Source organism: Bombus pascuorum, chromosome 5 (assembly GCF_905332965.1).
Source record: "Bombus pascuorum chromosome 5, iyBomPasc1.1, whole genome shotgun sequence".
Lineage (NCBI taxonomy): Eukaryota > Metazoa > Arthropoda > Insecta > Hymenoptera > Apidae > Bombus > Bombus pascuorum.
In genome coordinates, this window is record NC_083492.1 from 5,031,695 (window position 1) to 5,057,485 (window position 25,791).

General features: G+C 40.5%; 1 protein-coding gene across 7 annotated transcripts in view; it reads left to right on the forward strand.

Annotated features, from left to right (window-relative positions):
• LOC132907088 (zinc finger homeobox protein 4) overlaps positions 1-25,791 on the forward strand; it is a 399,871-nt gene that overhangs the window by 98,133 nt on the left and 275,947 nt on the right. For all 7 annotated transcript variants that reach the window (XR_009658117.1, XM_060959833.1, XM_060959835.1 and 4 more), the window contains one exon: positions 20,135-20,219. The gene's annotated coding sequence lies outside the window, so the exon portion shown is untranslated. The remainder of the gene's footprint in view (positions 1-20,134; positions 20,220-25,791) is intronic.

Sequence of the window (25,791 nt, forward strand, 5' to 3'; positions counted from 1 at the left end):
AATGAAACAGTATGGTGTGCGATTAACAGATTCGATCGGTGTGCAAACATGGCCCAGGTCAAGCCACGAGACTATCGATTGGCCCTTCCCGGAAGGCAGGGGCCGTCGTGTAATCCGACTGCCGCAGCCGTCTTGAAATGGAATTATTTCGACATCGGTTTCGATCGTCTACCCTCGACAGGGCTATCGTCCTCGTCGTGAACGTCTCGTTTGTTGTCTACTCAAGGAACCGCTCTATACGTGCGCGATCCGTGATATCGTAACGATCGATGGACAACGATGTTGTATAAATTCTTGGAAGGATGTACATAATTGAATCTCGTGTGTGCGATACAGCAAAAAGACATCGAAGAGCATAGAGGAAAGAGATGTTAGAGATGTTAGAGATGTTGGAAACTATAGAGGGTAGAATGTTCGAATAAGCGATGTTTATAGAATAACTGAACGACTTAGGAGAAAAACTTAGTAACGAAGTTTTTATTTTCGAAAAGCTGTGGAAACAATTTAAAATTTGTTGGTAAAACCTACATGCTTAACGGTATTTAGCATGTAGTCTCTTCTCTCTGGTCTCTTCTCTTTTTCTTATTCTGAACTTAAAAGTTGTCTGATTTAAAAATAATATCACGTTGAATTAAATTTTAAATTTCATTTCTATTGAGAAAAAAAATCTTCCAATTGTTGCAATTATTGCTTAAACGTACCGTGTCCAGTGTTAGGCTTTGACCGGTGAAAGAAGAATCCCTTCTTGAAACGTACGCATCGAAACTCAGTCAGCTTGGTGGAAAATGGCAAACGAGCGAAGCAACGAGTAACCACGAAGGGTAGACATAACCAAGTAACCGGGTTACGTACTCGGTTCTTCGACGAATCGGTTTAGAACGTCTAAAACCGTCCACGACTGTTGGCCGAGGTTCGCGTAGTCGACGAGAACGAAATGTTGTTCCCTGTATCGGACCAGAGATCAGGGTAATTAAGTGCTGACCGCACGGTAATTCCATTATCGCTGCCATCGTTGTCCAGCAGACTCGGGAAATCCGATTAACCGCGGTCGAGTCTCGACGTCGCACATCACCGCGGCTCCGCTGAATTTAGAAGATTTGTAAATGCGTTCGCTGCTCTTTGCGGTACTCTCCACGAGTACGCTACCTAGTCGAGATGATTTCCATCAACGTGATGGAATGTAATATGGTCTAATATTTTTAAAATTAGTATCACTGTCTTGCTAGAAATAGTTTATTAATGTCAAGCTTAACGCGAATATCTATTTCTATATTGACTTATTCCTAATTAATATCTATTTCTATATTTCTTTTAGTGACGTAAATATCATAAAATCGTTCCTGCTTTTCCGTTTTATGTTCGTTATTCCTCTTATTGATAGATTTGCTTAACAAGATAATATTTTATTAAAAGTTCGAAGACACTTTCTCTTATTTTTAGAACAAATTGAGGTTGTGTCAATTTCCAAACGAACGCTTGATATATTACGGAACAAGATTTCACACTTTAAATCCTTCTTACTTCTTTCTAGACGAAACAAAACCTATGTAATCATTTGTATATTTTGAAAATTATCTCTTAAATTTGTAACTCGTGACGTGTACAAGTCACTTATTGATTAGCGTGAATAGTTAATGTTGAAAAAGTTGCATCAGCTAGAAATTACAATCCTCGTAACGTGTATTGCTGTTTCACCTAAAAACGCGGTTTCATCGGTTATTCGGATAAATCAATTTCCGATAAAAGCGAACAGCAAAACGCTCGGTCGTCGCAATTAAAAGATAGCCTCGATTATATACCATTTCCAATGTCCATTTGCGTTACTTTATCGAACGTCGACAGGAATCGTTCGAACATCGCCATTGTTACATCGTACTCGATCGTTCTTTCTAATGATACATTTCGATGCGTCTATTAATTCAGCTTGCATGCACAAAGCGATCGAAAAACAAATAGTTTAAAGTTCTAAAGACGTAGGATGTGGACGAATAAAAATTCGTAAAGTTTAAACTATGCAACTCGTTTACGCCATTTGCATTACAAATTGCTATACATACATTTTGCATTGAGTTAAATAAACGGACAAATGGTAGGAGGTAGAAGGGTACTTAGCTACGAAGTGCGCACAAAGTTGAAGATTTATACGGTACTGCTCGCTCACGTAAGAACTGGTTTATAATTGAAAATTAAATTAGAAATTTCATCGAAGGACGCGATGGGAAACAAAAGGTATAATATTCTCTGAAACTCAAATCTGTATAACGAAAGTTGACGATGGTCAAAAGCGACCATCCTCAACTTTTTCTTCCCTTCTAATTCCTATAATTGTTTTAAATTTGTCTTATAACGGTTATGGTTTCTAGTTAGAATCTTATACGTGTAATAAAAGATATCGATCTTTTATTTTTCATCTGATGTTACGAAGCGATATAATTTTCCAAAAGACCCAAGTTTAACGTTAATCTACTATAAGGTCTACTTATTAAAACCTTAATAAAAGCTCGTTCTTCTGTCCATTATTTGATACCGCCAAGCAGCAGAATTCACTAAATAAAATAACTGCTCTACATCCTGTTCAAGATTAATCGAGGGACCTGTATTAATTAAGCTCTTTTACTTACTGTGAAGAATAATCCCTTAAATTGTTAGAGCTCCTCTTTTAAATCACCCTATGTATAGCTGAATGCGTTCCGAGAAACTGGGCCTGCGTGTAATCCGCGCTCGTCGCGACACCGTTTAATTGCAATAATTACGATAATTACCGAGTTCCGAGCATGCCGGCGTAGCAGGCCTCGCATTCGGTCACCGTTATGTATCCCGTCACGACACGATAACAGCGATTCGTTGCTGGCGTTTTCGTTTCGTGTCATCGAGACGGCTCGCGTGAAACCCTGAATTGATAAACGAGAAGATAGGATTCCTCGTCGATTCGGGCAAATATGACTCGAGGATTTTCATTGCTACGAAACCGACGTTTAAATTGAATATTTTTACCCCTTGCATTGCTTTAGAGTAGTATTCTTATTTATTAATATTTCTTTTACTTTCAGCTTTATATTCGTTTCGATCTTTTATCACGCGTCGACTGTGAGAATTATTCCAAGAAAAAACAATATTATGACGAAAGGTGTAAAAGCGTGGAACACCTGAAAAAATGTACTAAATCGAATTCTTCGAATTGTTTCATTCAGAATAAGACATATTTTGTGGTATCTTTTTACGATCGATATTTCCAAGCAGGGGGGAGCAGAAGAGCAGCTTTATCGGAATGAGAAGTTTCTAAGTAAGTTTCTTCCGAAAGAAACATCGTCTGGTCAATGTAAAACCGGCTGTATAGCGAAACAAACTCGCCCCTTCGTCAATACAACTCGCTTCGAAATAGAATTGCTCGCGCTTACTTGGAATCGTTCGTACACACTGTTGCGGGAAACAATTTCAAAAATGTTTAAAAAACCGAAAAAGAAAAACATAATGAGAAGACACTAAATGGAAAACTTTTATGCTGTACTTTTACGTTGTTTGCGTTATATGGAACATTTTGAAATTTCATTAACGCTGTAATAAGGCACAACAGCCAGGATTTTATCGGTAAAATCTGAAAGCAATCTGAAAGTATATTTTCTTATTATAGATTTCCGATTTATGGAAACGAACAGACCTGTCCATGTTTTACGAGCTCTACCGATCCGATTCACGAAAAGTCGTAATCGTTAACGCGAGGCGCTGATTCGATTTGCATAAAATCAGCTGAGAAAGAATCGTAAGAGAGTCAGCGTATAGGGAGGACGAACATAAAACTCGCCCTATGGAATATTTCGTTCGCACGGTTTCATTTCAATTAACGTTCCCTCGTCCCATGGGGTTTGGTATCGTCTTGTATATATGTACATATATATATATATACGCACAAGCATACATACAGTTCTAGTCGGTCTATTTCGATGTCTCACCGATAATTGCGACGCGGTAACTCGAACGAGTTAGCGGCTCCTTAAGGGATGGATTTCGAAACCGGTTTCGCATTATCCGCCATTCTCACCCTGAGGCGCTGTTCTGTAAGTTCAACCGGGTTTTTATTTTCCATGGTGCGAAGGGGTGGTCAAGGAGACGAACCGATCGATTTCAATGGCCGCGTTAATTTTGGACGACGGTTGATCGCAACATTCCTCGACCGGTCCTTCTAATTTGAATAAATTAACCAACCCTTTCTCGAGCAAGGAATCTTTTACCGCGCGTGTAATTGATTCTTCCGTTGAGCTTCATTCCCGCTTTATATCTACGAAATTTCTCGTTCAAAAATAACTGTATTTCATTTATTGATCAGACTCTGTCCAATATAATTTCATTTTTTGGTTAATTTGCGTGAAACTTCCCAGTCTATTCGTAAGATTACCAAATATACGTTCATCTGTGTTAACAATTTCTATCAATGTCTATTATCTTCGCAGACTTCGTATATTCCTGCACCTAATCACGCTGACAAACTGTTCAGATTATTCTCTTAGCCGGTAACAGATCGGTCACCGGTAGGAAGCGTGAAATATTCAGAAAGCGTTGAGCCAATTTTCTGGGACATCCTCTGGACGGTTAATCGCATCGGAAAGGAATGAGATTTTGGACGCGAACGGAAGCTGTGACTCCGGCGATCGGCAACAGAGTCGCGCATCTGGCAACTAGTTACCAATCTATTCCTGTGCAGGCATCAACGGGGCAACCAGCGGCGCATACCGGCCTGTCACAATGCAAACGGTGCATACACCCGTGGATTTCAAGTGCACGTACACGGGCTCGCGGTGATTCGAAATCATTTCTAATACAGTAATTGCCCCCGAGCGGTGCAACTGGCACGGATTCAGATCGCGTTCGTCAGTTGACTGCCTCTCGTTCACAGCCACCTGATTTATACATTCCGTTTTCATCCCGCGTCCTCGTTTTGCGATACCGCGGAATCTTCGCGATTCGTCCGACACGTCGCGATAGTTCGAAAGGATCGCGAAATTTTCACATCGATTTCGTTCCTCGAATCCTGTTAATTGGTAGGACAGTTGACCTCTTTTATTTGTCTTTATCGATCATTGTACGTATAGGTATGTATTACTTTTTTGATAAAATGTTTGCGTGGAATAACGTTGATTTTAGTAAGAATTATAGATATCGTTAATTATTGAAAATTGGCAAATAATTATGATCGTGTTTTTTTAATATTTTAATTGCGTAGCTAGTGTTTGATACAGAAAAAGTGAATCCTTTTTTTTCTAGAAGTTAATTTTCCGTCTATCAGCAAATCTTTTTTCTTTCCGAATTCCTTAAAACGAACTTTAAATTACAAAATATTTTATACGTTTCAAATACCAGAGTAAATACATTCGTTCATGCTATATTGAATTAAATGTTTGTTCTCGCGTTAAATGTCATATAAAACATATATAGCAGTCATTAACAACTACTATACTCGTTAATTTTGCATATTCTTGATAAAATCCTTACATTGCAGCAAAATATACACGAAATAAAATAAATGAACTTCTCTTTAACATTCAAGTACCGCTGCAATTCCAACAAATCCAACTCGCTGAACACAAATTATAAGCCATTCTCAGCCAAGTTCTAGCTACTAGTAGTCACTAAAACAAAAAGAAACAACTTCTATTCCCCATCGAGGAAGCAACGTTCGGTAGAAAACAAACGGGGAGGGAAAACCAAGGAAGAAGTCGATCCCCGAACGTCGGCGTTCTAACCCCGCGAAACTCGTTCTAAGCCCAGCAGACGCTCGCTACCCCCGACCACCCTCCTCGTCCAGCTTTCTCGTTTTTTTTACTGCAGTGCACGAGGTCTAAGAAACACGACTTCGCCGGAGTCGCACACTAGCCTCAACCGTGTAATTATGCCGCGCAGTGATTGGCGTGGTTCGTGGAACAGAGGGTGGAAGCGTGGCTAAGCACGAGGGTAGCACAGTGTGGCTGTGGCAAAGTAGAAGAAAGAGAAAGAGGGAGGAAGGCGGAGAAATTCTAGAGGGAGAGAGAGAAAAGAGAGAGAGAGAGAGAGAAAGAGGGCCAGGAGGTGGTTGTGGGGCAGAGAGGTGGGTTTTTAGCTCGAATTCATTAGAAGTAAAAATCGATAGGCGACGCTCTCGCTGCCTCCGCCGGCAACGTTTCGCTTGGTAAAAAGAATGTGAGAGCACCGCCACCCTCTTTCAACCGCCCTCTTTCTCTCGGCTACACCGCTCTCTCGCACCCCCGTTGTTCTCTGTCCTCCTCTGAAAGCCACCCCTCGCACTCTGCCGCTTCTTTTTTCCCGCATGCTTGTGGCTATCCTGGCTCCTTCTGCAAGACGATACTCGGTGCTCGAAAAGAGAAGAACCAACGGCGACGGAATTTTATCGCGCGTTAGCTGCCTCGCGAGTTACAAGCTTTCTTCGACTTGATATTTTTTTTCCTTGTTTACTCAACGTTTACTCAAGCGTGGAAAGTTGCGGTGCAAGCGTTTATTTTCATAACGAAGAAACAGGCAAAGGAGATGGATCTATGGGTTCGGCGTTTTGGTGCTAAGTCGAGATTGGAATCTTGCCTTCGGGGAATGATGCATCAAAGGATAGTTTTGCGTTTCATTTTAAGTAGGTGTGTCAAATTTCTAGTACAAACGTGGATTTATCCGTTCGCTACAACGTCCACGGAACTGAAAGATCGCTTTTTATACAAATTGGAACAGTTCCTGTTATTACAAAAATCTAAATCAGCCGCTTACCTCTCGAAGTAACTCGTCAATTGCCAACGTCATTTAGCTTACATCACGTCGTCCATCAAACCATTCTTAATGACAATAATAAATCATCATCGGAACGCAATTTATTACGATAATTCATATCTCTGCCAAGATTCCAATATCTCGTAATTTTAGCACGAGGGTCGAAGAAATTCGTTTACATGTTCCACCAAACATGAACTATTGTCTTCCGTTCGGTACATGCGACTCCATTAAAGATACATGTCGCAATAAACGTCGAAATTATTCATCACTGGTGGCATATTCCATATTAAAAGGGATCCGAAACAGGCTACGCAACTTGGCTATATCGTCCGGCGATCGGTTAAACGCGTTTACTTAGAACGAAGAACGATGATATCTTTCGTAACTTCTGGCCACAGAGCGCAAGCTTGACAGTTATGCAAAGTACATCGGGGCTGACCTTGGTGTCAGAGGATATCGATCGATCACGATCGGGCGCGTCGATCTTCGACGTGGCTGTTGCTACGGGTGATCGATCTTTGCACGCCTCCCTACTCTTTTCCGCTGATTCCTCTCTCTTCCTCGCTCCTTCTCTCTTGTTCTCAATTTTCTCGACTCCTCTTTGTCGCTCTCTGTCATTGTTTTTCTGGGTCACCCTATAAACACTGTGTGGCGGGTGTACGAAAAATGGGAGAGGTGGAAAGAGAGAGAGAGAAAGAGGGAAAGAGGTGGGACGATAGGGAGACGACTGCGGTGAAGAAGTGGCCGGGAGGAACGCGGGGTAAAAGGGGGTGGGCCAAATTAACGGTAACCACTTCGGCTTGGTCATTAGGGAAAAACTTTCTTTCCACTGGCGCCAACCAATCCGACCCCAAGGATCCACGGACCTGAGAGAATTTTCAATCGAATCGCAATCCTCGAAACGCTTTCGCCCTCGTTTTCGCGTAACGAGGACGCGTCCAACCCTTCGCTTCTCGCACCGTCCCATCGTCTCGCGCGCGCAACCACCCCGCCACCTACGAATCTTCTGTCCGTTGTTTCTTCCCCGAAATACGCAATTCCAATTCCACTCGAAAGAAATGCGGGGATGATTGAAGAACGAGAAGCCGCCCGAGAGTTTGGTATATTTGGTGCATCGATGGATATTAGAAGAGCTTTTTCTCCAGATAGAAATATTTGTTTTTCATTTTTTATTATACTAATGGTATCCGTTTATAGGAATTCTTCGTATATAAATTCCATTCATGTACTTTCGTTCTAATTTAGACGTACATAATGGTCAAGAAGAAAGTTAATCATCTCGAAATATAGATTAAAATTTAAAATATAAAATATAAATAAATAATTTGATACATTGACGATATCGTAGCCCGAATTTTGTTAATTTCTTTCTACTAAGATACATTCTGTAAAACTATGAGAAACTTAAATACTCGTAGACAAATCTTCCAAGATCCAAACGACGAAATTCTTAATTGAACCGTCACGTCGGTGAAACATTAATTCTTTCCACTACAAGAAGAAGATTCTCGAAAACATCTCGAAAAAAAGGAAAGAAAAAGGAAGATCGAGAGGATCGTGGCAATGAAAACGGAAAACCGTTCTAGTTGGCCTAGGATTCCTCGGCTGAATGTCCTCCTTTGATGAACCCACATCGGCTCCATCCGCGTCTTTCCTTCTCTTAATTACGGTCCCCGGAGGATGGGGTAGCAAGGGGGAGGGACGGTGGCAGCTATTAACGTTCAACGATCGAAGGAAGGAACGCGCGCGAAAGCCAAAGGGGTGCAGGACGTGGAGCGTTTAGGGGGTGGCGTGGTGTAAGAAACGGAAAGGGGATGGGGATGTGGTTGATCGGTGGACGAAGAGAGAAGAAGCAAGTCGGTACTTTTATGTATTCTATACTCAATGTGTGTGGTTTCACCGATCGAGAATAGCCCCGCGACCATGAGGGTGACTAGTTGGAGAAGGGTGAGGCGAAACAGAGGGGATATTGTTGGAAGCATCGGTGGTTTGGCGGGGATAATTAGACGCGGCGAGAAAGAGACGAAAAGGCTGGTTCGGCGAGAAGGAAAAAGAGAGAGAAAACGCGACTTCTGGGTAAAGCGGCGCCAGATAAGACTTAATATTTGATCGTGAGCCCACCCTTGCTACGCTCTGACTCAACCCATACACACGTATACATACACACACGTATATACAGACAAGCACGACTCACACTCTGATCCTTCGCGATCGATCTGCACCCCTTCCTGACCACCCCCTCACTCTCGACACCGTCCTCTCTGTGTACGAGCAACTATCAGGGGCAAATCTGTTGACACTACCGGCCGGAACCTTGTTTCCGATTTCCGTGGGATCGCTGATCGCTTCTGTGGAGATCCGCCTGTGAACGTCCTTCGCTCGGTCGGCGCGACCATCCCTGACGTCAGTGACGCTTGATTAACGCGCACGTGTCCTGCACTATTTCCTCCAGTTCGATATTGCCGTGTGTTCCGACGAAGGTTGCACTCCACGTGCCCTTCCGCCGACAATTTCGATCATTATCACCGACCAATTTAGCTAAGATTTCGCCAGATCGCGTCAATTCACCAGATCGCGTTATTCACGATTGTCACGACTTTGAATTTTTGGATTTGGTTGAACGATTTGATTATGATTAGTCGATGTATGGCTTTCGTGTTTGCAGACACACGCTTCTCTTTTTTAAACGTCGTTTCAGGCGATCATCCGTTAAAATTGATGTGTAGGTTAAGAAATACAAGTGACACGCGTTGGTGAAAGTTAATTTTAGGTACGTTGCATTTATGAATAATACAGATCGAGTATAGTGTGACGTATTTTTAGAATATAGATTGTGAGTGTTTATAGAACCGAGTAAGACGAAGTTAAATTAATATTGTAGTATCGATTATTGTGACGCGAGAAAGGGACAGAGAGGTCTTAGTCGAAAGTTTATTCGTAGGAAAAATTTCGCTTGTTTTCCTCAGATTCTAAGCATTGCAATGAATAAAGAAAAGCATACGATTGATCGTTGGAATTATCTGGTTCGCAAGTATGTGGATTTGCCATGAGTGAAAGAGTCGTCAAGTCTTTTAAAGTTTCAACTTGCAAAGCTTCGAAGCTGAAGCAAAATGGACACGTATATTTTAACACGCGTTATTCCTGTCAAACTCACAAAGTAAAGTATCGAATAATTAAAAACATTTCAGTCATACATTTCGTTTTACTTACTTTTTGCAAACGATAAAATCGAATCGATTATGGCACCATGATTTAATCTCAATTTAATTTCAATTTAAGCATTGAATTCCACGATTGTTAGGATTATTCTCTCGTAAGTTTAATTTGTATTTAATCAAAAGTAAATCGTCTGTGAATAAAGGCAAAGTTAAAATCTAAATGCTTCGTCGTAATAAATGATAGAAGAAACGATGCTCAAAAGTTTCAGAAATAACGTTTCACATCTTTTATTGTCTTCTTTGTTGTCTTTAGGGCGTTTCAAGTTTCCAGAGTGATCAAAGTTTTCCAAAAAGGAACTGTTTCTTCGGTTGGAAAGGAACAAAGAAGCTATATCTGGCTAGTTTCTTTTAAAGTCTATTCTTTTATGGCGAATGGAGTAGAAAATCGCTAGAAGGATGTTTAACGCTGTTGAGACATTCCACGGTGTGAGTTCGACAACTATTTATTGCTTTTGTCTTTGTTGTTTTGGTGGTCGTCGTGAAGTCACGAAATTGGTTATGTGCATAATGTAAATAGATTTCGTGACTTCGAATGCGTTTGTTCCGTTGCGATTATTTTATCGGGGACATCGTACTTCATAAAACAACAGCGTGTAGCTACACTGCTACTTCCGAGAAGTCGAGTCGGTTTAACTTAGGGCAACGGATTAATTATTCTAATAACTATGGCAAACAGTTTGTCACTAATTCGTGGAACTTTGATAGAAAATAGGTATAACTATTTTGATTTGACAATTATTTTCAAAGATTCAAAAATTCGCTATAAAAAGATCATCAGCTGCAATAACTATCGCGATATTTTTTACGTTATACCATTAAAATATGAATAGTTCATATTTAATTTACTTTGTCTTCTTATATCAGGCCGAATAGAATATATACGACTATGTATACTTCAACTCCTCCTATTTCCCCATCGTACACGCCACTTAAAGCTATAAAATAGCTATCTCTAATAACGATCATGGAAAAAGTTGTAAAGCAACAGATTAATTAGTCCTATAACTTTATTGGTCATATTTTTCGACACCATTAATTCTACCGCGAAAGCCAGTGTCTTAAACACTTGAGCATCAAACGAGGCTCTAAAACACCAATAAAACTTCCAACTATCGACAGAATCAACGAAACTCGATTTTATTATCTTCGTGTTAATCTCAATTTTAATCCTAAACTCAATGTTCAAGACGTTAATATTCCTTCGCGTAGCGTTTAACAATCCTATAAATATTCCCATTAATATTGCACAGATATGTCCGCGCTAAAGGGACGTAGATATATACGCAACATAAAGCCCATTTAACGAGTAATTTGCGTAAACGAAAAAGCTTACGACTAAAAATATCTTACTCGTAATGAAAGGATTCAACACGACCACGGTTAACATTCATGGGCTCTCAACGCGTAATCCGACGTTAAGACAAATCGAAGGTGCAGCTCGCCTCTGCCTAGCTGAAAGAGCATCGTCCACGAAGATCGTGCAGCGGGTGGCTTCCACGGGTAGTCCCACGGAATTTTCTCGTAGATGCTAGGTGTTGCGGATGCAGGGTGGCCGCGGGGCAACCTGAAAGAAATTTCCATGCCGAGGCGGCGAATCGATTAGACGCCGGTCAACTTCGACCCTGTCGAACCGCAGACTCGATATTCTCTATTCCTCCCTCCCGCTGGCTGTTCGCTCTCTGTTTCTCCCGGGACTCGATTCGAGCGTATAATTATCAGAGGCACGCGAACCCAGGGACCCTCCTCGAGAGGGCCTACGACTTCTCTTCCTCTTGCTCGTAGCTTTACTCTTCGCTGTTTCTCTTTTTCTCTCGGTTCTTTCTTTCGTCCTCTTCTTCTTCTCCGCGCTGAACTACGTGGTTGGCTGACTCGCTAATACTAGGAAGAAAGCTAGACTTACCGCGGGCTTCGCTAGGTTCCTACACGGACTCGACCCCATGCTGGAGGAGCCACGGTGCCCCATTACCATACGATTTTCATGTTAGCGCCTCCGGGCCCCCAAAGCTGCACGACCGCGCATTATACTTAACCTAACCCAAGCCGCGTGTACGTTCACGTGTACACACGTGAGTTCTACTACGTGGACGGTCTCGTGTGGCCAGGCGCTGCTGCGACTGTGTTTCGCCACTCGGGGCGACGCGGACGTTCGCGTAGGTGTAGGTGTGGCAGGACCATGGAATCCCGGCGTGGGTAATTGTACAATGCTGTAAACGGTTTACTTCTGCACATTGGCGTAGTCATGCGGGGTGGAGCAGGCGGCTTCTACTCTGATGTTGTTTCAAATGGATGAATGTTTTGATGGATGTTTCAAAGGCTGGACGCTTTCGGCAGTCTCGTAATATCTGATTCCATTCGAGGACGATTTACAGATGTTAAGTAGATTTTAAATTGATTAAATGGCAAAAGAAAATGTTAATTTAACGAGAGGAAGATCGTACGGCGAATGACTGTTTTAATTGAATATTAATTTCGCTTGTATAATTTGAAGACTTTGAATGAGATTCGTAGTGAAATCTTAGGAATTATAAGTTTAAAAAAGAGAATAATTGCCGTAACGCGAGCATTTTCTAGGATATTATTTTATAACATTTGTAACGTTAAACAACATATTATTTGTCAACGAGTGTAATAAGTTTATAAGATAAAACGAATATCGTATGTTCCCTTCAAGATGAGAGTTTATAACGTAAAAATCATTTTTCTATTTTTCGTAAATATCACAAAATATTTTAAAATCTACGATTCTTAGCGAAAGCGCAGATTACACGAATAATTCGGCGAAATCACACGCAGGCATTAAACGAGGCATCGATGAAAGAAAAATCATGAAACGCATTACGTTAATCCGTATGAAAGTCAGTTTGATTAATGTAACACATCCATTGGACGCGGTAGTGACGCGTGAAAATTCCGATCGGAGTTCTGGTCGGCTGCTGTCTCCACTGGCCACCCATACACTCAGCCAAGTGTGACTACGCGTGATTACGTGTGACTGCTGGGAGGCATTTGCAACAATCGCAGGGATGCACTGACAGGCAGCTTTATTTACCTAATTACCGGATTTAACCGGGGAAAATAGTGGTGAATGATACCTCGCGATACTTGAGTTAAGTACGTGTACGCTGGGCGTGTTTTTCGTGCGCGTGTATGCGCGCGTTTATATGTGCGCGATGAATATTAAGCCAAGAGAAGATTAGAGGTTTTCTAACATGTATCTCGTTCCCTTCCCCTTCTATTTCATCGCGCTAACGTTCCTATATCTTTCATTTTGCTTTTTCTTTCTCCTTTGTACCGATCCTTCTTTTCGTTCCTTCCGTTTTCTTCCTTTTGAAAAGATATTATCGACTCGAAGATCGAGGAACAACGACGTTTCCGACGAATTTGTACACGTGCAATTCCCTATTATTCCTTCGATCCCCTGGCAAAAGCGGAGGTAACAGCGTCGTAAAGGGGTGGGAACAGGGGAAGGGAGTGTTCCGTGTTTAGAATCCGTAAAGCGGCGAGCGTACGCTTGCATGGTGCAAAACTGTAAACGGCGATCGTAAGAGCATACGGAGCTGTCATTACTAGATAATTATTTCCCCATAAAGCAGAAATAACAGTGACGCAGTAAGAGTCCGCGTTAACCTTCAATTAAAAAATTTCAAGTTTGCACGTGGCGTGGCGAGCCTCGACGAGGAGGAGCACTTCATACGATTATTTGGGGTAGCAAAACGCCGAAATTAATCGTTAAAAACGAGAACATAATGGCTGTTGGGAGAAGAAATGAGTAGCTTCGTTCTAACGATCCAGAAAGTCTTGTTTTATTATTGGATTGATATTAATCGGACGTTTCGTTTTATTGATCTCGTTACTTTCTCGATAATTTACATCCATTATTAGCGCACGTTTAACTTTTAATTACCATGTTAAAGAAACTGAAAAGATATACATATATATTTAATTTGTTTACTTCTTTTGTAGTTATAGTTAGTGACGTTCGTGACTATAGTTCCTTGCGACATTTACGAAATGATGATCATGATTGTATTAACCAAATTGAAAATTAATCTGCAAATGTTTATAGAAATTACGAAATGTCTATTGCAAACGTATATTTAGTAATAAGTTAATATACAACACGAACAGTCGTCTTAAGGATATAATAAGCGTCAAATATGAATATATAGCTATTTATTAATATAACAAATAATTGAACTTTTAAATAGTTTTTTGATCTGCTCGAAATATATAGTACCTCCTACTTCTATTAAATATCTTGCAATTTCTATATACGTCTATTGCAAACGTATATTTGGTAAAAAATTAATATACAACACGAACAGTCGTCTTAAGGATATAATAAGCGTCAAATATGAATATATAGCTATTTATTAATATAACAAATAATTGAACTTTTAAATAGTTTTTTGATCTGCTCGAAAAATATAGTACCTCCTACTTCTATTAAATATCTTGCAATTTCTATATACGTCTATTGCAAACGTATATTTGGTAAAAAATTAATATACAACACGAACAGTCGTCTTAAGGATATAATAAGCGTCAAATATGAATATATAGCTATTTATTAATATAACAAATAATTGAACTTTTAAATAGTTTTTTGATCTGCTCGAAAAATATAGTACCTCCTACTTCTATTAAATATCTTGCAATTTCTATATACATCTTCGGATTTGTCAAACTTTACTAACATAAATAGGGCGGACAAATTTTATAACGCAGCTAGTGAAGTTTCATAACGTTTCACACAACACACACAATATATTCATAACAGGTATCTACGAGTGTTTGTGAGCCTGTGTACACGACTCGTTATCAAATGATACAGGATATTCTAATTTTTCCGAACAAATCGTAGAAACATAATCCACAAGTGAAAGTGAATGTAGATTAACGTACATCCACGGTGTTCACTTCACAAAGGGTTGATATCGTTCGATTCACAACTCTCGTGTCGTTGAAACGCTAATTCGGTCTAAAATCGCAGTTAACCCTATTACGTAATTAACCCTATAAAATTCCGAGCTACTATACGGGTCACCCTCGTTTCGAAGGCGGAGAGCAGAGTGCAAGCCGAGAGGAAAACAAGCGGACAAGGGTGGGATGTCTCGTGTTTAGAATCCGTAAGGCTTCGGGCGTTCGTTTGCACAATGTAAACGGCGATCGCGGAAGCAGCCTGCCCAGCCATTGTTCCACGATTATTTGCCCTCCCTTTTGTTGTCTTCTCTCGCCAGAGTACGGATACACATTGTAGATACGCTGTCGTTACAAAGTTGGCGAAGACGCCATGACACCCGTGAAACTTTAACAAACATTCCTTCCGTACAACGGTTTTATGAGAGGCACGGATAGTAATCGACCACGATGTTTCTGTTCACTGTCGAACGGTCATCTTTTATCGACGTGCATGAGGTAAGCGTATCTTGAAATAGAATTATTGGAATTTTCGAGGCTATTAATGTTCTTCAGCGTGTTTTTTTTTTTTTTTTTTTTTGGTCGAAGTTTATTGATAGTCGAAGACAGTAAAGAACGAAATTGCTGATATTTCTGGGTAGCTAGTAAATAGTAGCTGGATGGCATTTATGCAATTATCGATATGAATATCTTTGACGTTCGGATACTAGATATTGACATGTCATGGTAATATTTGATGCATTAAATGTCTATTATTTCATCAGTATTTTAAATATAGTGCTTGAAAGCTGAGAATTGGGAATGCATTCACTCAACAGGAGTAAAAATGTACATTGTTGTGAATATTTTTCAAATTCATTATATATACAGAGTTTTCTTTAATAATCATTTACATTATAATACAGAGGAGTGTCGTATTTTTTGAAAATACGCGTTTAATATTAATAAAAACATAGTCCCTGCAAGTTCATCTTAAACATCATGTACTTGATATTAATTTCTATATGCGTTTTATATTTATTCGTTTCGTCCAAGACTACCTATTCCAAGTTTCTCGTTTTTAAAATCAAAGCTAATTTTCTCAACGAGAAAATCGTTATACTAACAACCCATCCCTAATCCTAAAATATTCTAAACCGATTAATCTTGCAATTAATAAATGTCATTGGACTTCCATCCAACTAAAAACTAAAGAAAGTACTTCATAGTAACGAAATCGTCAAGATTTTAAAATTCGACCAAGAATACGGATAGATTGTTTGATTCTTTCGTTTGATTCTTGATTGTTACGTTTGGAGCGCACTTTTGACGTTGTCCGGCCATCGAATGCGCTTCGATACGAGGAAAAACGGTTTCATCGCGGGGGACTACGTAATCCACGGCAATTTTTTCTGAGGCAGAAGTGGCCGTGTTATACTAGCTACCCTACGACACACGAAGCTGCAAATGTCGCATTGTGGACCAGCCAATAAAGTCGCTCGTTCGCCCACGCGAGCCCCGCTGGACGGTCTCGTGGCGAAGAGAGAAAGAAACGATTGAACACGATCTAGAGGAGGATAACGAAAGCTTAGAAGGGACTATTGGAAACGCGGCTTGTCGTAAATGCCTCGAGTTTGCGTCGTTTCTTTCTATTTCGTTCGGTTTCTTTTCTTCCTATGGGTTCGTTCTTTCTTCTTTAGCTCGGTCGCTCAAAAGACGCAAGGTCGACTCGTGGGTGGCGACGATAATAATTATTGCCTGGGGGTTCGAACGATCGATCGACGATCTCGGATTCGCCGTGCCAAGATCACGGCGATCTCCTTTATTTCTTGTTGGAACGCGGCTTTTATCACCCGACACGACCGAAACGGTCAACGTTTTCACTCGTTCGAGAGAAAAAGAACACGGCAGGAGGCATATATACACAATTTTGCATTTAATACCCGCTGTACTTTATGCCGATCAAGAGAACGTTGGTCCTCTCGTCCCTCATGCAGGCGCGAAAGAGATTTTTACGACGGCATAGTTTCCACGGGATGCGCGTTCGATGTTGTTGAATGGCCGGCAATCCGCGAAATGTCTGCGTCCCGCTTGAATCGTAATATTTTTATCGATCGAACACCGAAGGCACAGTAAAAAGACTATAAACGACGGGGACGCGCGTCCTCCGTTTCACGGAATTCCTGAAATTGTACGCTGCTTGCACGAATTAACCCTAGCTTCTTCACCTTAACGACGTGTTTTCTTCGACATGATCGAGTTTTTTACGTGATTACGATTTTACCGGGAATTATATGTACAAGTTTTAGAGACTAGCTCATAACATTTTTTCAAAGAGAATTAATAAATTACGGGAAGGTATGTCTGGAGTATGTTTAACGTTGCTTGAAGAAGTTTGATGTTAAAGTAAGTTCATAGGTAAAAGTGTATGGATTATTTTTGTATCGGAATATCGAAATGTAGTTTTATTCGTGCGTGAAATGTTATCGTTAAATCATAGATGAAACTGTATGATTATATTACTCACCATGGAATATTTTGCCAAGCAATCTACATTTGACTAATATGTGAATTGATAGAATCTTGCAAAGACAAATTTATAGAAACACACGCCAGAAACAAATCGAATTAAATTCCATTGTCCAATTTCCAACGTTTTCATCGTCGTGTCCATAATCGATAGGCACTGGACGTGTTAATTTATTTATCTTATAATATTCTCTTAATCTAAATGTAACAAATATATTCCGTTCCCCTAACCATATAAACATCAACTTCGTCAAATGCTCAAGCATCGTAGTAACCAACTAAATTATCCCACTCGTATTCTCCTTCACCGCACCTCTCATCCATTTACCTATAAAAGAGAAACATCGTGCACAACTCAGCATCTCCCAGTTTCTTAATTTATAAGATCGTCAAGCTTATCTCGCAGGAAACATCCCATACGTTCTCTTCGCAGAAATATCAGTAAATTTCCGAGCAATCTCCCGGACACACATTAGCGTATCTTAACGATAAGAAGCATTCTCTTGGACAAACCTCTGGAAACGTAGTCTCCGTTCGTAGGAACAGGGAAAAAACGAGAAACACGTCAATCGTTGCTGGATCGTCGGGGGCGGAGGCAGTACCCGAGGCGAGCGTAACTTACCGGGTAATTTGTCGGAGGTACACGTGAAAAATCGTGATAGCTAATCGATTCCTGGCTGGACGTCGATCGAATGTCCTGCGAATCGTCCTGTCCCGTGGGCAGCGCGCGTCTTCCACTCCCGGACGATCTTGGATCGCGCAATAACCGTCGATCGATACTCGTGCGATCCCGCCTCGGTGAAACGACCGATCGTTCGCTAACTCGCCGAGACGATGGCGATTTTTTATCGCGTTAACGAAGTTCCACGGACGAAGATCGCCGCGCGACGATAGTAATAATCGTCGTGTGTACCAGCGATCGATCGGTCGTTCGCTGTGTCTCCGCGCGTTTTACGCGGCCCTCGATCAGTCGATCGCTCTCCGCGGCCTCAGTCCGATCGACTTTTACTCCGTCGTTGGTGACGCGTATGGAAACTCGTGGGTGACAATGACAATAATTGTAGGCTCGTACGCGCGTCCTAAACTCGCCATGTCCCCTCGTCGATGCCTCGAGACACGAGGTTCGTTCGTCGTGCAAGAGCAAGACCACGAGTTCGTGGGTGACAATAACGATTCCAACAGGTTTATACGGGGAATTCGTTGCGATCCATGTACTTTAACGCCGTTTTATTCGCGTGATTTCGCGTCACGATGGTCCCGCTAGATCGTCGGTTCAATGATGAAGCTGCGTAGTGACTGGAACGGAACGGGTCCAGTCTTAGAGGGGAGGTTTTATGGAAGTGATTTGGCAGATTTTTGTATCGATCCAGCGGTTACTTTTATTTCAAGAGCGTGACGTCATTTTGAGATCTCAGTGGGATGAGATATTGAACGAATTTATATCGGAAAAGATAATTTGGAGTAGATTATACTCGATAAGTTGCAAGAAGATGCGATCGGATTGGAAAGTGTAAAAGGTGATTAGAGAAATCTGTTTCGTTTGATAATCTTGATACGATCCTGCTATTAATATGTCATATTCCAATTAACAAATTCCACGCTTTATTCCACTATACCTAACTACCTGAAATATAACATAATTATATAATATTTAATTCTGCAGAAATTCGTAGAACAAAAAATATAATTATGCTAAGAAGGAAATCCAAAACTTCGTCCATACGCTTCTCCTCCGTCGCTACACTTTCAACCTTTACATTTTCTCAGCCTCCATCCACCATCGAATAAATTTATTCAGACGATGGCAACGCGCGCGGCGTTCGACCCGTTGATCCGCTCGTTCGACTCACCTCGAGTAACGTCTGGTATCAGACCGAGATTTATTCCGGCACGCGCGGAAATAAAAAAGAAAGTAAAATGATGCAAATCAGAGGAGGGCTCGCCAGGAACGAGGAGAACGAAATTCGGTCGCGTGTGCTCGATGATCCCGTTTCCAGCACGCTCTGTGTCGCAAAGTCTAGCGCGCGCTCGAGATCAAACTCGAGGGTGAGGAACGTTATTCAAATTTGACTCGTGGAGATTAGAATTAGAATCGACGATTTTTGGACACGTGCCTGTGCGCATCGACGATCGTTCGAACGGGGAAAGAGAAACGTCTGAGAAGAAAATATTCAAATTTTTTTCCGGATAGAAGACACGAGCCGGAAGTGGCGCTTTGTGGCCTGCCATGATTTATTTGCATGAGGCGACGGATACGGCACACCGGTGCAGCCTCCCTGGATTATAATTAAAATCGGGAACACGAGGCTGGAACGTGCGATCGGAATTTATTTCCATGTTTAAGTCGGATCAAAAGGCAATTCGAAGGCTGTTATATGTTTGATTAGGTGGTTCACGCTTTCCATTAGGATCTCGACGTTCGATGACTCGCTTTCATGGGGTAGAATGACTTGCGGGTAACTGTTGAGAGTGAATACGTTTAGGTAAAGAGTTTAAATAGAATCGAAGCGATGAATTAGTTACAACCTTCGTAAACGTGAGATGAAAGTTTGGTGAAGTTTGTGATAGTGTAACTGCTTGAAGGATTGAAAGGAAAGAAATTTGATCGGAATTAGAAGGATCTATATAGTAATACACGTTGATCCGAATGTGCTGAAAATATATTTCTATCACATTTTGTTTTAAATATTTCTTACGAGTGTGTAAAGACTATCACAAGAACGATACTGTTTTTCTTGTAGGTGGAAGCGTTAGTGGGACATTAAGGCAGCTTTCAATTCTTAAATGGAAGGCTTACAGGGCGAGTTGAACGATCTACAACAGAAGGTACGTACCTAAATCAAGATATTCTAATCTTAATCTCCTAACACCGTGTATTCCTATAAAATAATTTTCAATCTTTGTTCACGCTAAGTATCTCGAAACGTACCTATGTAAATGCGTGATTCGAAGAGTCGTTGTACGAACCGAAGGGTTCGACATGGATCGAGATCGAAAACCGTTTAAAACCGTGGCCGTTACGCGTATCGAAGGAATCGAACGTCTCGTCGTAGCACGTTCCCGACAAAGGCAGCCACGGGGCTTTCATGCGTGCCAAGGACCTTCCGTATGCAAATTTCACTCCTAGATCCATAGCAGCACGCGACCCGCCGCTGCCTCGAATTCACATTCAAATTTCCCGCTGCGAGGCCGCAGCGCGTTTTTTGCATCCTTAATTTCCACGTGAAGCGTGCACTTGTTACTCTCCAAGGGGTAGAAACGGGGAAGAAAAGAGAGAAAGAAAGGAATACCTGACTGGCAAGGAAGTAAGGGATTTTTCAGTCTGTTAATGACGATAGATCAGTCACTCTACGCATCATTGCTGGTTTTCATTCATCGATAATCTACCAGCTAGCTGAAATTTTACCTGAACGATTCGAACGTCGAAGGAATGAAGGAAAAGTTATAGGTGTTGGAATATGTACGTTAGAATCGAACCTGTAGAGGGGAAGGAGGGGATGATTAAATAAGGATGATCAAATAAGGATGATTAACGTTTTAGGCGATATTTGAATTTTAAACATTTATTTTCAAACGGAAAATTGTTTTTTATTTTAACTATTTTTTGTTCCAGTAGATGGTAATAGAATAAATGCAGCATTCTGGTAGATATATGGAATTTATGAATTTAAAGTTTGCAAAAATGTCATAAACCAAAGATTTCAATAGATATATTATAGTCTTTAATAGCTTACAGCTGTTTAAATACTTGTAAAATTCTGTTCAGATGTATAATGCATCCCTGTAGGAGATACTGCTACTGTAGAACTTTCGTTCGTACGTGCTTCAACAAGTATTACACAGATATATAATATATTATGATCACACAAGCATCTGTAAAAAGATATCTGCTATTTCCTCCTAGTTTCCTCTCAAAGTCATTGAAACATCTTCGTACAGAGAAAGTATTTATAAATATTTGTCTTAACCGTCTTACTAAAAGCATTCGTACCATCTTAAATCTACGTCTTGCACGTCTTTTTGCTACCGGTTTTCTCTACGTTCAGCAGATCGCATACGATCATCAAGAAGCATGGGAATAAATTTCAAGGGGTGATCTCTACAGCATCCCCCCTCAAGCAACCAACAGCAGTTGGAAATCCTCGTTTCTGCTTCCTCGATATAACGAACGGACTATCCGTCTCGGTATTAGTATGCATTCTTGTGAGAGTCAAGCCGGGTCGCAGCTCTGTTTCATCCGGGATTCCCACACCTATGACGATCCGTGCCCTTAATTCCCGGCATTGTCGCCCAGCTGGTCCAGACAGATACATCGAACGAAAAGAGAGCGGAGAGATATACGCGGAGAAGTTGTCACTTTTTCGATTCTTAGGCCAGGTTGACGGTAGGAGAGAGGAGAGGCGGATGAATACGCGTGGATCGGTTCGTCAGGTCTGCTTACTCCAGGTGAATAGAGGTGTGCGCCAGGGTCCTGAAAGCGAAGGGGCTGCTTCCCTTTTGAGACAATAATAGAAACAGTGGTAGCACCCTTGCCGCGACCCAAATACCTTAAAATACATGATACACGACGAGCCTCTGCTCTATTTCTTCCATTTTCCTCCCTTCGTCCCTTTTGCTCTCATTCTCTGCCTGTTAGTTTGCTAGATTTCTTTCTCTCCTTTTCTCTCGTCTCAACGATACAATTAAAGTACGTTGCGGTCTTTAAAGCTCGAACCATCCCCCTCTTTCACCTCTCCGATCCCTTTTCTTTAGGTGTTGTTCGTTTGTCGTTCGATTTATGTCAGCGAAAGGGGTGAAAGATGAAATCTAGCAGCAGCGTACCCGAATTCTCTACCTGTTCCACCGGGTCTCGATTATTTCTTTCTTCGTTATTATCCTCTTTTTCTTTTCTCTTTTACTCGTTACATCGCGTCTGATCCTCGCTGATCAGCCAATCGATCGAGTCTCTTTATTCCACCGGCATAACCGAATCTTCATCACCCTTCGATTCATCGGTTCCGTGGGGTTCGAACGAAACGCTTCCATGTAGATTCTTTGATTTATGGGATCGGTTAGTCGTTGCCCCACGGCAAGCATAATTCCGTTTGATTATCGTGAATACGTGGCACCCGAATTGAGGTCGAGTGGGCTGGAAGTCGTCCCCTCCCCTGTGTCCCAACATCGGTTACCTATTTAGCAGGTTCGATTCCGATGGATTGAGTTTCTGTCTTTTGTCACGAATTCCGAATTAGCGTAACGATTTTTGTTTCGCAAGTAGAACATGCGGTTAGTAGTTTCCTTTTTCCTTCATAACTATTGATCTAATAATTTTAGTCATTTTCTATCTAACGTGGATGCTAATTAGCGCGTTCTTACAGTATCGTTTAAATATTTTTACTTTTCCCTTTAGATTGTAGGTCGTGGACAAATTTTAGAAGTTAATACATATATTATTTTAGCTTTCGCAATGAAAATAAATTGCGTTGATCATTCATTGAACAACTTGTTTTGAAACTTTCGAAGAAAAACTAAGTTCGGTTGCGTTGTGTAGCATCGAGGGGTTTTGGCTAGCCGAAAATGAAATATTGCTATTGTTATGCAGCGATCATTTAAAATTATAGCTCATTGTGTAGTAACGTATTACACTGTTCTCTTTACCAACTGTCACCGTCTCTAACTAAAATAGAATTTCGAATAAACCGTGTTTCCTTTCTTTATTTTATCAAAAGTGGAATAAATTTTCATTGAGGCATTAAATCTTTTTTCTTTAATCGACCAATCGTTGATTTAGATTATTCCATCGGATTAATCACTAATAATTAAAACCCCTATAAATGGACTTTCGTCGTTTTACAAAATATCGATATATATATAGCTTGTTTTTCTTTTCCATTATTCAAGTGCTACGTTATAGTTTATCGAAATCTAAACCATCTGTTTAGAACGTTCTAGATAAATGGATTCCTTTATAAATAAAATATAGCTTGCATTTGTTTCAAGGCGTAAATTCGTGCAGCTCTACTTATTCTTGGCCACCTAACAGTAGTAAGGTTAATGCATTCGTTATTTCTGACGCAGCCTCGAAAGCCCTCGTTCCAGAACTCGTGGGAAAAGGCAGTCGCGCGCGCCAATCGAAGCGGTGCACATTTTTCGCCACATTCCTCCATAATTCATTTTCGCTCTTCTGTTGGCCTCCCTCCACGTTCATTCTTCGAGCGCGACACGCTCGATTCGCGTTTATTCATTCGAATTCCAGGCAGTTCGCGAGTCTTTACAAGCGACGCGAACTCCTCGCGCTTCGCGTACCTGCCTAAATCGAATTCTATATCTATAAATCACGTGAAAATACACCACGCCCATCAATTCCTCTGTGCATTCGTACCATGACTCGTACTGTGCTGAATTTTGGAACTTTTCCTCGATACGTTCACGGCTGATTGAATTTTTGTTATCTCCGATGCTGAATAATAAATTATTTTTCTACAAAATTTAGTTCTAAAATTTTACAAATTTCTCTACCGTACGAAGTATTATAAAGATCCTCTTTTAAGGTTCGCGATTTTTTACCTCTGATCGATGAAATTTTTGTATTAAAGGAAAAGAGGTTACGGATCTGTGTCAATCTTTTATTTTTGAAAGGATTAAAATAATTTTATGGACGTTTTGTATGTGTGTGGGTTTTATTTTTTGAATTTATTTTTATAACGAGGATAGAGTGAACAATTAAACTGGGTCGTTTGTTAGCTAGAAAGATATTCAGGATTTATTTTAATCAGAATTTTAATTCCGAGAAATACGTGAGCTATGATGGATTGAAAGAGAAAAGATAAATGGATTAAAATGCACGCTTGAGACTAAAAATTGCTAAATCGATAGGATTTATTCCAGAATCAGAATTCTTACTTAGGGTAATAAATTAATTTACACGACGGTTATCTAACTTATCTTAACTATATTCCCAGATAAGGCTAGAATTGAAATTCATGAAGGACCTTGATTGTTCCAGAAAAAATTGACTTCCAAGTTCTATGCTTAACCTCGCTTCGTACTGTTAATGACGATGAAAGTAATTAATTATATTTCAGAATATGCAACACGAGATAGACGCACAAAATTTGCATATTTTTAAATAAAAAATTATGAAAACCAGCCTATCAATACGTAATCTCAGAAAGTGCACATACATTTGCTTTCATTTCAATTCATTAACCATGTTAATAAGTATACTGCTAAAGTAATAACCGAATGAAATGAGATTTAGAAAAAATAGTCACGTGCAACTATTAAATTATATGATTTTGTAATAGCTGAATTTCAATCAAATCCAGCAACTTTATAGTAGTCAGTTTTGTAATAAATAATTTTAATTACTGCGATCTAGTAGAGAATTTTAGAAGATTCGAGATTTGATCACTTCCAATTGCAAAAACATTTTTACAAACAGATATATATCATTAAATACAAGAGTCGTATTACATCAGACAAATTGTTAAAGTGCAGTGATTTTATAAATGAAATTATCAAGTAAATGGAGATCTAAGTTAATGGAAAAAATGCAGACGCCTGTGATTAAAATTTCTGCTTCGTATTTCGGAGATCCAATTGTAAATTCTCAATTTAAATAATTCCCAATTTTTTCGTCTCTCGAATCGCCTTTCCTTCAAAGAAACAATTCGTGCAAATCTTCTAATCGATTGAAATTGTCTTTCATCTACTCCTTCCACTAACTCGACAACACTTATGCCGGTATTTGTCATCGTACGAATTCACATGGCGGAAATATTCGCGTGACTTTTCTGCCAGCGTGCCGTCGTTATGGCCATTATTACGGTTACCATTATCGCGAGTATGATCGGCAACAGGAGAGAAAAACTAATCACATTAGGGGCGATACCGCGGTCGAGATTCATCGGTTAATTCGCCGCCAAATCGATCCGTCGTGCGGTAAATTTTCGCGTTTATCGCTTGTAATTTCGCGCGCACGCAACTGATCGACGATTCCTCTGGACACGCATCAATGCCTCGTTCCCATCGTGGTTGATCGTCGATTCAAATTCGAGCCTATACCACGTACAGAAGAATCGAACGATCCTTTTGCGAGACACAAGAGAGAGCGCAGGCCTGCCTATGGATTCTTCGAAATTAATGAACCGCGAGATTCGAGGCTATTTACGAACAGAGAACGAGTATTGCTACCTACTCCAGCAGAGCGAGGCTAATTGTTCGCGAAAATAAACCGTAATTTTATTTAGATGACGATAATGGGCTGTTCTTGCTTCTTTCTTTCCTTGGTCTTGGGTTTAGGTACGGTGCTTGAATATAGTTAGGTATCTGGTAGCTATTGTTCGTAAAAAATATTTTTCAATTCTATTTGTAGTATACGTATAGGATTTTTGTATAAAGGAGATATATTTGTCAG